At 42.9% G+C, this 12,316-nt stretch overlaps 1 protein-coding gene across 1 annotated transcript in view; it reads right to left on the bottom strand.

Annotated features, from left to right (window-relative positions):
• LOC126425305 (mitogen-activated protein kinase kinase kinase 10-like) overlaps nt 1-12,316 on the bottom strand; it is a 731,045-nt gene that overhangs the window by 289,444 nt on the left and 429,285 nt on the right. The gene's annotated exons all lie outside the window — the stretch shown is intronic.

The raw sequence follows: 12,316 nt of genomic DNA on the forward strand, positions 1-12,316 counted from the left end.
GCCATAAACCTATTTCCCAGAAACTTCGCTGGGTGGAAGAGGGGTCGAAATAAGCGAACACTTGTCTCGGCTTATCCGTGGATATTCGGCCGTTTCTGAGAAAACAACGGTCCAAGTTTTCGAGGTTCTTTGTACGCCTTTTACTGAGTAGCCAGTTCGACCGTCGTGGTAGCGTAATGTCTAACGCTGCAGCTTCACACGCGTACCGTGTTCGAAGCCCGATTATTATTTTTATTTCCGTTTTTCAATTATCTACTCACGTGCAGAAAGATTACGACACGAATGTTTTACAATGTATATTAAAGTGATGTTGTTCTTTGCTAATTGTATGTATGGTAAACTAATTAAACACTTCAGCAGTGTTAACGACGTCTCTTTCCCGAATGAGATTCATCCGAAGAAATGTCGCTATTCGCCTTCACGCGATCCTCATGGTGTTCCGAATTATTGTGTTTCGAATGATTCTACGATCAGTGTCATCTAAGAGAATGCACCAAATCCTCCTGAAGAATAAACACAATAACCCAATATAACAACTAAAACTAATGTAAGAATGAAATAGCAATATGAGACCTTATAAAGATTAGAACACCTGAAAATACCATCTTGTTGTTGTGGTCTTCAGTCCGAAGACTGATTTGATGCAGCCCTCCATGCTACTCTATCCCATGCAAACCTGAGTAAATTAGCTTACCACGCCTATTTTCATTCTCTGCTTTCGTATGGCATCATATTCTGGGGTAACTCATCATTGACTAGAAGAGTGTTCATTGCACAAAAGTGTGTAATCAGAATAATTGCTGGAGCTCATCCAAGATCATCCTGCAGACACTTACTTAAAGAGCTAGAGATCTTCACTGTAGCCTCACAATATATATATTCACTTATGAAATTTGTTATTACCAATCCGAACGAATTCAAAAGTAATAGCAGTGTACATGGCTACAACACTAGGAGAAAGGATGATCTTCACTACTCAAGGTTAAATCTAACTTTGGCTCAGATGGGGGTATATTATGCTGCCACAAAAGTGGCAGATCTAATGTGGCCACGTGACCACTAGGTGTGGCTCATTCTCCGTTCATGGAGGCAGGATACGCTCAGGCTGCCCGCCGCTTAACGCAGTGTTCAGTCAGCGTGCTGAGCCAACTTTTTGATACCGACACAGAGCGCGCAGGAAAGGGGCGACGTGTGGAACACCAGCAAGAGATGGCGGCAGTTCGTTCTCTGTGATACTCCTCGCTTATGCAGAGCTACAGTGTGCCACTCTCCGGCAGTTTTTACAGCCGGCGTTATCTCTCTCGAATCCGCGCAGTAAGCCAACAGAGTCCTCGTAGGCTTTTACTGCCGGGTTTACGTAAGGTAGCCTCGAGGACGCGGACACACGCGTCTGGGGCGAAGTAACAGTACGCGGTACGCGGCGCGCCTCTCCCTTTATAAAGCGATTACTCTGTCAGGCGGCTCCGGAACTAACCAGGAAAGTATTTGGGCTCGAACAAACACAAATACATCAAAATCGTGTGAGGAATAATATAAAGGTCTCTTATTGCACTAGTGATACTCCCGCATCTGCAAAACTTTGCAGTCGTCCGTTAGAGGCCTCTGCGTATGCTATGCCGCATTTAGCCGGTCGGGACCACTAGGGACGGTGCAGTGTGCCTCTGAAGTTGCGTTTTGTGACACCATTTGTGTATTGAAGCGTCAGATGGCTCGGCGATTGGTAATCAATCCTGCTAATGTGTTGCGATTCGTTGAGATGAAGTTACGAAGAACCCTTCTTTGTGAAGATGGTATTGGTGTAGAAGACGAATCATTCGCGTGTTTTCTGGTATCTATTATAGTGCAGAAATACGAGCACAAGTTAGAAACAGATAGTGTTGTAACACTAACACATAATGATGATGATAGGGATGATAATGACGAACAACTCATTGCAGACGGTAGTGCTACGGCAACTGCGGGAAGGGGCGATGGAAGCAGTGACAGCGAATACCAACCGTCTCCCAAGAAGAAGGTTAAAGTTGCAAGTATCATCACGGCGTTTGATGACAACACAGTGGAAAACATGTACGGTGATTACTACGTAAGAGGTTTCAACACATACGACAAGCTTCTGAAAAGATACCCTAAAGTGAAGTCTAAAAGCAATATTAAAAACATACTGGATTACGTGGCAAAGAAAAGAGAAGGAAATACAGTTTTCAAAGGAAATCGTACACTGCTGTTCAAGACCATCAAGGAGCGTGTAATGGCGAAATTTGATGAAGCGCGAGAATGCGGTTCCGCCGTTCGTTATTGGCATTTACAACATTGGGCATTGGACGTAGCCAGAAATCTCGGGTGTACAAACTTTACAGCTTCACTAGGATTTTTTTTTTTTTTTTTTTTGTCATCAGTCTACTGACTGGTTTGATGCGGCCCGCCACGAATTCCTTTCCTGTGCTAACCTCTTCATCTCAGAGTAGCACTAGCAACCTACGGCCTCAATTATTTGCTTGACGTATTCCAATCTCTGTCTTCCTCTACAGTTTTTGCCCTCTACAGCTCCCTCTAGCACCATGGAAGTCATTCCCTCATGTCTTAGCAGATGTCCTATCATCCTGTCCCTTCTCCTTATCAGTGTTTTCCACATATTCCTTTCCTCTCCGGTTCTGCGTAGAACCTCCTCATTCCTTACCTTATCAGTCCACCTAATTTTCAACATTCGTCTATAGCACCACATTTCAAATGCTTCGATTCTCTTCTGTTCCGGTTTTCCCACAGTCCATGTTTCACTACCATACAATGCTGTACTCCAGACGTACATCCTCAGAAATTTCTTCCTCAAATTAAGGCCCGCATTTGATATTAGTAGACTTCTCTTGGCCACAAATGCCTTTTTTGCCATAGCGAGTCTGCTTTTGATATCCTTGCTCCGCCCGTCATTAGTTATTTTACTGCCTAGGTAGCAGAATTCCTTAACTTCATTGACTTCGTGACCATCAATCCTGATGTTAAGTTTCTCGCTGTTCTCATTTCTACTACTTCTCATTACCTTCGTCTTTCTCCGATTTTCTCTCAAACCATACTGTGTACTCATTAGACTGTTCATTCCGTTCAGCAGATCATTTAATTCTTCTTCACTTTCACTCAGGATAGCAATGTCATCAGCGAATCGTATCATTGATATCCTTTCACCTTGTATTTTAATTCCACTCCTGAAACTTTGTTTTATTTCCATCATTGCTTCCTCGATGTACAGATTGAAGAGTAGGGGCGAAAGGCTACAGCCTTGTCTTACACCCTTCTTAATACGAGCACTTCGTTCTTGATCGTCCACACTTGTTATTCCTTCTTGGTTGTTGTACATATTGTATATGACCCGTCTCTCCCTATAGCTTACCCCTACTTTTTTCAGAATCTCGAACAGCTTGCACCATTTTATATTGTCGAACGCTTTTTCCAGGTCGACAAATCCTATGAAAGTGTCTTGATTTTTCTTTACCCTTGCTTCTATTATTAGCCGTAACGTCAGAATTGCCTCTCTCGTCCCTTTACTTTTCCTAAAGCCAAACTGATCGTCATCTAGCGCATTCTCAATTTTCTTTTCCATTCTTCTGTATATTATTCTTGTAAGCAGCTTCGATGCATGAGATGTTAACCTGATTGTGCGATAATTCTCGCACTTGTCAGCTCTTGCCGTCTTCGGAATTGTGTGGATGATGCTTTTCCGAAAGTCAGATGGTATATCGCCAGACTCATATTCTACATACCCACCGTGAATAGTCGTTTTGTTGCCACTTCCCCCAATGATGTTAGAAATTCTGATGGAATGTTATCAATCCTTCTGCCTTATTTGACCGTAAGTCCTCCAAAGCTCTTTTAAATTCCGATTCTAATACTGGATCCCATATCTCTTCTAAATCGACTCCTGTTTCTTCTTCTATCACATCAGACAAATATTCACCCTCATAGAGGCATTCAATGTATTCTTTCCACCTATCTGCTCTCTCCTCTACGTTTAACAGTGGAATTCCCGTTGCACTCTTAATGTTACCACCGTTGCTTTTAATGTCACCAAAGGTTGTTTTCACTTTCCTGTATGCTGAGTCTGTCCTTCCGACAATCATATCTTTTTCGGTGTGTTCAGATTTTTCCAGCAGCCATTTCGTCTTAGCTTCCCTGAACTTCCTATTTATTTCATTCCTCAGCGACTTGTATTTCTGTATTCCCGATTTTCCCGGAACATGTTTGTACTTCCTCCTTTCATCAATCAACTGAAGTATTTCTTCTGTTACCCATGGTTTCTTAGCAGCTACCTTCTTTGTACCTATGTTTTCCTTCCCAACTTCTGTGATGGCCCTTTTTAGAGATGTCCATTCCTCTTCAACTGTCGTGCCTACTGCGCTATTCCTTATTGCTGTATCTATAGCATTAGAGAACTTCAAACGTATCTCGTCATTCCTTAGTGCTTCCGTATCCCACTTTTTTGCGTATTTATTCTTCCTGACTAATGTCTTGAACTTCAGCCTACTCTTCATCACTACTATATTGTGATCTGAGTCTATATCTGCACCTGGGTACGCCTTACAATCCAGTATCTGATTTCGGAATCTCTGTCTGACCATGATGTAATCTAATTGAAATCTTCCCGTATCTCCCGGCCTTTTCCAAGTATACCTCCTCCTCTTGTGATTCTTGAACAGGGTATTCGCTATTACTAGCTGAAACTTGTTACAGAACTCAATTAGTCTTTCTCCTCTTTCATTCCTTGTCCCAAGCCCATATTCTCCTGTAACCTTTTCTTCTACTCCTTCCCCTGCAACTGCATTCCAGTCGCCCATGACTGTTAGATTTTCGTCCCCCTTTACATACTGCATTACCCTTTCAATATCCTCATACACTTTCTCTATCTGTTCATCTTCAGCTTGCGACGTCGGCATGTATACCTCAACTATCGTTGTCGGTGTTGGTCTGCTGTCGATTCTGATTAGAACAACCTGGTCACTGAACTGTTCACAGTAACACACCCTCTGCCCTACCTTCCTATTCATAACGCATCCTACACCTGTTATACCATTTTCTGCTGCTGCTGATATTACCCGATACTCATCTGATCAGAAATCCTTGTCTTCCTTCCACTGCATTTCACTGACTCCTAGTATATCTAGATTGAGCCTTTGCATTTCCCTTTTCAGATTTTCTAGTTTCCCTACCACGTTCAAGCTTCTGACATTCCACGCCCCGACTCGTAGAACGTTATCCTTTCGTAGATTATTCAATCTTTTTCTCATGATAACCTCCCCATTGGCAGTCCCCTCCAGGAGATCCGAATGGGGGACTATTCCGGAATCTTTTGCCAATGGAGAGATCATCATGACACTTCTTCAAATACAGGCCACATGTCCTGTGGATACACGTTACGTGTCATTAATGCAGTGGTTTCCATTGCCTTCTGCATCCTCATGTCGTTGATCATTGCTGATTCTTCCGCCTTTAGGGGCAATTTCCCACCCCTAGGACAAGAGAGTGCCCTGAACCTCTATCCGCTCCTCCGCCCTCTTTGACAAGGCCGTTGGCAGAATGAGGCTGACTTCTTATGCCGGAAGTCTTCGGCAGCCAATGCTGATTATTTATCAAAATTTAGGCAGTGGCGGGGATCGAACCCGGGACCGAAGACGTTTTGATTATGAATCAAAGACGCTACCCCTAGACCACTGGATTTATTACTAATTTGCAAAAGGAGTTTAGGATAACATCACGCCGTATCACTATGCTGCAAGCACGAAAAGATAAGGATGACGAAGAGCTGATTGAAAGAGCTCAAACTTTGTTGCTGACGTCACTGAGCATATCACGAGAGAAAACATCGATATTAGTTCTGTATGGAACTGTGATCAGAGTCAGTTCAACTATCAACTTTCTTGTGACAGAACACTATCCGTGAAAGGGGAGAGAAACACTGTCGCGATGTTGCGATCAGTTAACTGTGCAACACATAGTTAAACGATCGATGTTGCTATATCAATGGACGGACGATTGGCAGACAATCTATATTTTTTCCAAGAATCCAGTGGAAAATTTAGACCCCGCGTGTCAAGGGAAATAGAAACGCGGTGCCCTCCAAATGTCGTCGTCGATGCAGGTGTGAGTGTGAAGATGACGAAACAACATCTGAAGACTTTTTTTCTGTCAGTTTTGAATCCATATTTGTCGAGAAAGTCATTAGTACTTTGTGACTCCTGGTCTGGACATAAGGATAAACGAGTACTACTGGCAGAATCTGGCGGAAAACATGTAGATTTAAAAATCATTCCGCCTAAAACTACAAAATATGCACAACCTCTGGATGTGTATTTCTTCAGGCAATATAAAATATATGCCAAGAGAATAACAGACTTCATTGAATTACGCTCCAGTAATATGCAGCCGAAATTGCACGACAGATTCTTTATCATGAATATGCATTCTGTCGTTTACAATCAGTTATCTGAGGGAGTATACAGACCAATGCTTCGTTACGCGTGGCAGAACGCTGGCTACGATATTGGTGAACCAGTGAACAACTTCAAAAGTGTCATTGACGTGGCGTTCAACACTGATTATAGAATGTGCAAATACGCCATGAGATCAACTTGCATTTCTTCACTGTGCGTTTTGCAGTCATTCGTATTGCTCGGAGCATTTTATTGACATTCCGCATTTACATTAATAGTTAAGATTGCTGCAATGCGTATAGCGTCTACAATTACATCTACAGTGATATCTAGAGCATGACTGCAGAGTTTTACAGAAAAACGACACCCACCAGCACACACAGAGGTACATAATGGTCCTGTGACCAAACGTTCATACAGATCTGTTTGTTCCAGCCCAAGTACTTTCCTGGTGAGTCACACGCGTGCCAGGAGCACTCTAGCCGCGTGTTCTGCACTCCGTCCAACAAGCATATGGTCACATGTGTGTTCCGCCGGTCATCCTACATCTACAATTACATGAGTACTCTGCAGTTCAGACACTATGTGATCAAAAGTATCCGGACACCCCCAAAAACATACGTTTTTCATATTAGGTGTATTGTGGTGCCACCTACTGCAAGGTACAGCGACATCAGTAGTCATTAGACATCGTGAGAGAGCAGAATGGGGCGCTCCGCGGAACTCACGGACTTCGACGTGGTCAGGTGATTCGGTGTCATTTGCTTGATACGTTTGTACGCGAGATTTCCACACTCCTAAACATCCCTAGGCTCTACTTTTACGATGTGTTAGTGAAGTGGAAACGTGATGGGACAGGTACAGCACAAAAACGTACAGGCCGACCTCGTCTGTTGAGCCGGCCAACAGTTGAAGAGGGTCTTAATGTGTAATAGGCAGACATCTATCCAGACCATCACACAGGAATTCTAGACTGCATAAGGATCCACTGCAGGTACTATGACAGTTAGACGGGAGGTGAGAAAACTTGGATTTCATGGTCGAGCGGCTGCTCATAAGCCACATATCACACTGTAAAATACCAAACGACGCCCCGCTTGGTGTAAGGTGTGTAAACATTGGATGATTTAAAAGTTGAAAAACGTTGTGTGGAGTGACGAATCACGGTACACAATGTAGCGTTCACATGGCACCGTGTGGGTACGGCGAATGCCCGGTGAACGTCATCTGCCAGCGTGTGTAGCGCCAACAGTAAAATTCGGAGGCGGTGGTGTTACGGTATGGTCGTGTTTTTCATGGAGGGTGCTTGCACACTTATTGTTTTGCGTGGCTATCACACCACAGGCCTACATTGATCCTTTAAGCACTTTCTTGCTTCCCACTGTTGAAGAGCAATTGCGGGACGATTGCATCTTTCAGCACTATCGAGCACCTGTTCATAATGCACGGCCTGCGGCGGAGTGGTTACACGACAATAACATTCCTGTTACCGACTGGCCTGCACAGAGTCCTGACCTGAATCCTGTAGAACACCTTTGGGATGTTTTGGAACGCCGACTTCGTGCCAGGCCTCTTCGACCGACATCGATACCTCTCCTCTGTGCAGTACTCCGTGAAGAATAGGCTGCCATCCCCCAAGAAACCTTCCAGCACCTGATGGAACGTATAACTGCGAGAGTGGAAGCTATCATCAAAGCTGGCCAAACAATATTGAATTCCAGCATTTCGGATGGTGGGCGCCACGAGCGAAGTCATTTTCAGCCAGATGTCCAGATACTTTTGATCCCGTAGTGTGTGTGTGCCTGGCAGAAGGTTCTGCGAACCGCCTTCAGACTGTTTCTCTGCCGCTCCACTGACAAACATCTCGTGGGAAAAACGAACATTTAAATATTTCTCTACGAACTCCGAGTTCTCTTATTTTCGGTATTATGATCATCTTCCTTATGTAGGTAGGCGACAATAAACTTTTTTCCACATTCGAAGGGGAGCGATGGTCAAGCTTGTATCATGATATGAAGTAATTGTATGTGGTGTAATAAATTTGTCTGAAACCAATAAAATAAACCGAAATAAAATGAAGAAAGGAACTCGGCCGGAAATCTTATCACTGTAAACTACACCATACTTCAACAATACTTTTTTATTCTTACATTATCTGCAAAATCATTTCTCCGAAGATCGTAGCTCTTTTTATTTTCCGTCCTCGTAACAATACTTGAGCTGACCGCAAAAGCATTGTGTTTTGAGATGTTGTTGTTGTTGTGGTGGTCTTCAGTCCTGAGACTGGTTTGATGCAGCTCTCCATGCTACTCTATCCTGTGCAAGCTTCTTCATCTCCCAGTACCTACTGCAGCCTACATCCTTCTGAATCTGCTTAGAGTATTGATCTCTTGGTCTCCCTCTACGATTTTTACCCTCCAAGCTGCCCTCCAATGCTAAATTTGTGATCCCTTGATGCCTCAAAACATGTCCTACCAACCGATCCCTTCTTCTAGTCAAGTTGTGCCACCAGCTCCTCCACAATTCTATTCAATAACTCCTCATTACTTATGTGATCTACCCACCTAATCTTCAGTATTCTTCTGTAGCACCACATTTCAAAAGCTTCTATTTTCTTTCTGTCTAAACTATTTATCGTCCACGTTTCACTTTCATACATGGCTACACTCCATACAAATACTTTCAGAAACGACTTCCTGAAACTTAAATCTATACAAGATGTTAACAAATTTCTCTTCTTCAGAAACGCTTTCCTTGCCATTGCCAGTCTACATTTTATATCCTCTCTACTTCGACCATCATCAGTTATTTTGCTCCCCAAATAGCAAAACTCCTTTACTACTTTAAGTCATTTCCTAATCTAATTCCCTCAGCCTCAACCGACTTAATTCGACTACATTCCATTATCCTCGTTTTGCTTTTGTTGATGTTCATTTTATACCCTCCTTTCAAGACACTATCCATTCCGTTCAACTACTCTTCCAAGTCCTTTGCTGTCTCTGACAGAATTACAATGTCATCGGCGAACCTCAAAGTTTTTATTTCTTCTCCGTGGATTTTAATACCTACTCAGAATTTTTCTTTTGCTTCCTTCACTGCTTGCTCAATATACAGATTGAATATAGGGGATAGGCTACAACCCTGTCGCACTCCCTTCCCAACCACTGCTTCCCTTTCATGCCCCTCGACTCCAATAACTGGCATCTGCTTTCTGTACAAATTGTAAGTAGCCTTTCGCTCCCTGTATTTTACCCCTGCCACCTTCAGAATTTGAAAGAGTGTATTCCAATCAACATTGTCAAAAGCTTTCTCTAAGTCTACAAATGCTAGAAACGTAGGTTTGCCTTTCCTTAATCTTTCTTCTAAGATAGGTCGTAGGGTCAGTATTGCCTCACGTGTTCCAACATTTCTGCGGAATCCAAACTGATCTTCCCCGAGGTCGGCTTCTATCAGTTTTTCCATTCGTCTGTAGAGAATTCGCGTTAGTATTTTGCAGATGTGGCTTATTAAACTGATAGTTTGGTAATTTTCACATCTGTCAACACCTGCTTTCTTTGGGATTGGAATTACTATATTCTTCTTGAAGTCTGAGGGCATTTCACCTGTCTCATACATCTTGCTCACCAGATGGTAGAGTTTTGTCAGAACTGGCTCTCCCAAGGCCGTCAGTAGTTCTAATGGAATGTTGTCTACTCCCGCGGCCTTGTTTCCACTTAGGTCTTTCAGTGCTCTGTCAAACTCTTCACGCAGTATCGTATCTCCCATTTCATCTTGATCTACATCCTCTTCCATTTCCATAATATTGTCCTCAAGTACATCGCCCTTGTATAGACCCTCTATATACTCCTTCCACCTTTCTGCTTTCCCTTCTTTGCTTAGAACTGGGTTTCCATCTGAGCTCTTGATATTCCTACAAGTGGCTCTCTTTTCTCCAAAGGTCTCTTTAATTTTCCTGTAGGCAGTATCTATCTTACCCCTAGTGAGATAGGCCTCTACATCCTTACATTTGTCCTCTAGCCATCCCTATTTAGCCACTTTGCACTTCCTGTCGATCTCATTTTTGAGACGTTTGTATTCCTTTTTGCCTGCTTCATTTACTGCATTTTTATATTTTCTCCTTTCATCAATTAAATTCAATATTTCTTCTGTTACCCAGGGGTTTCTACTAGCCCTCGTCTTTTTACCTATTTGATCCTCTGCTGCCTTCACTATTTCATCCCTCAAAGGTACCCATTCTTCTTCTACTGTATTTCTTTCCCCCATTCCTGTCAATTATTCCCTTATGCTCTCCCTGAAACTCTGTACAACCTCTGGTTTAATCAGTTTATCCAGGTCCCATCTCTTTAATTTCCCACCTTTTTGCAGTTCCTTCAGTTTTAATCTACAGTTCATAACCAATAGATTGTGGTCAGAGTACACATCTGCCCCATGGAAATGTCTTACAATTTAAAACCTGGTTCCTAAATCTCTGACTTACCATTATATAGTCTTATCTGATACCTTTTAGTATCTCCAGAATTCCTCCATGTATACAACCTTATTCTTGAACCAAGTGTTAGCTATGATTAAGTTATGCTCTGCGCAAAATTCTACTAGGCGGCTTCCTCTTTCATTTCTTAGCCCCAATCCATATTCACCTACTATGTTTCCTTCTCCCCCTTTTCCTACTACCGAATTCCAGTCACCCATGACTATTAAATTTTCGTCTCCTTTCACTACCTGAATAATTTCTTTTATCTCATCATACATTTCATCAATTTCTTCATCATCTGCAGAGCTAGTTGGCATATAAACTTGTACTACTGTGGTAGGCATGGGCTTCGTGTCTATTTTGGCCACAATAATGCGTTCACTATGCTGTTTGTAGTAGTTTACCGGCACTCCTATTTTTTTATTCATTATTAAACCTACTCCTGCATTACCCCTATTTGATTTTGTATTTATAACCCTGTACTCACCTAACCAAAAGTCTTGTTCCTCCTGTCACCGGACTTCACTAATTCACACTATATCTAACTTTAACCTACCCATTTCCCTTTTTAAATTTTCTAACCTACCTGCCCGATTAAGACATCTGACATTCCACGCTCCGATCCGTAGAACGCTAGTTTTTTTTCTCCTGATAACGACGTCCTCCTGAGTAGTCACCGCCCGGAAATCCGAATGGGGGCTCCGGAATATTTTACCCAACAGGACGCCATCATCATTTAACCATACAGTAAAGTTGTATGCCCTTGGGAAAAATTAAGGCTGTAGTTTCCCCTTGCTTTCAGCCGTTCGCAGTACCAGCACAGCAAGGCCGTTTTGGTTAGTGTTACAAGGCCAGATCAGCCAATCATCCAGACTGTTGCCCTTGCAACTACCGAAAAGGCTGCTGCCCCTCTTCAGGAACCACATGTTTTTCTGACCTCTCAACAGATACCCCTCCGTTGTGGTTGCACCTACGGTACGGCTATCTGTATCGTTGAGGCACGCAAGCCTCCCCACCAACGGCAAGGTCCATGGTTCATGGGGGGGTTTTGAGATAGGGTAAATGCAATGCATTGGTAACGGTTAATAACAGCGCTAACGAAGGGTCTCCTAACACTACTAAAACAAGGGGAGATAAGGCTACGGCATGAGAAACCATGACGAGCCGTAGAAGCTAATGTAATTACAGAACTTCCGGCACAAAATAACTGAAGGCGACAACTGAGAGAAAAATGAATAAAAACTTACTGCAGATATAGCTGTAAGATGTAAATGAGAAATAGACAGTATTTTACATAAGGCGGAAATCGACTTCAATCTCCACAATATTTCAGTCATAAACGCGAAACAATCAGGCAGTTCAGGTTTGTAAAAGCGTTGTCGGAGCCGCTGACGTATAAGCTCTGAAGATGATCACGCGAACAAGCACC

This window comes from Schistocerca serialis, chromosome 10, assembly GCF_023864345.2.
Source record: "Schistocerca serialis cubense isolate TAMUIC-IGC-003099 chromosome 10, iqSchSeri2.2, whole genome shotgun sequence".
NCBI classification, from domain to species: Eukaryota; Metazoa; Arthropoda; class Insecta; order Orthoptera; family Acrididae; genus Schistocerca; species Schistocerca serialis.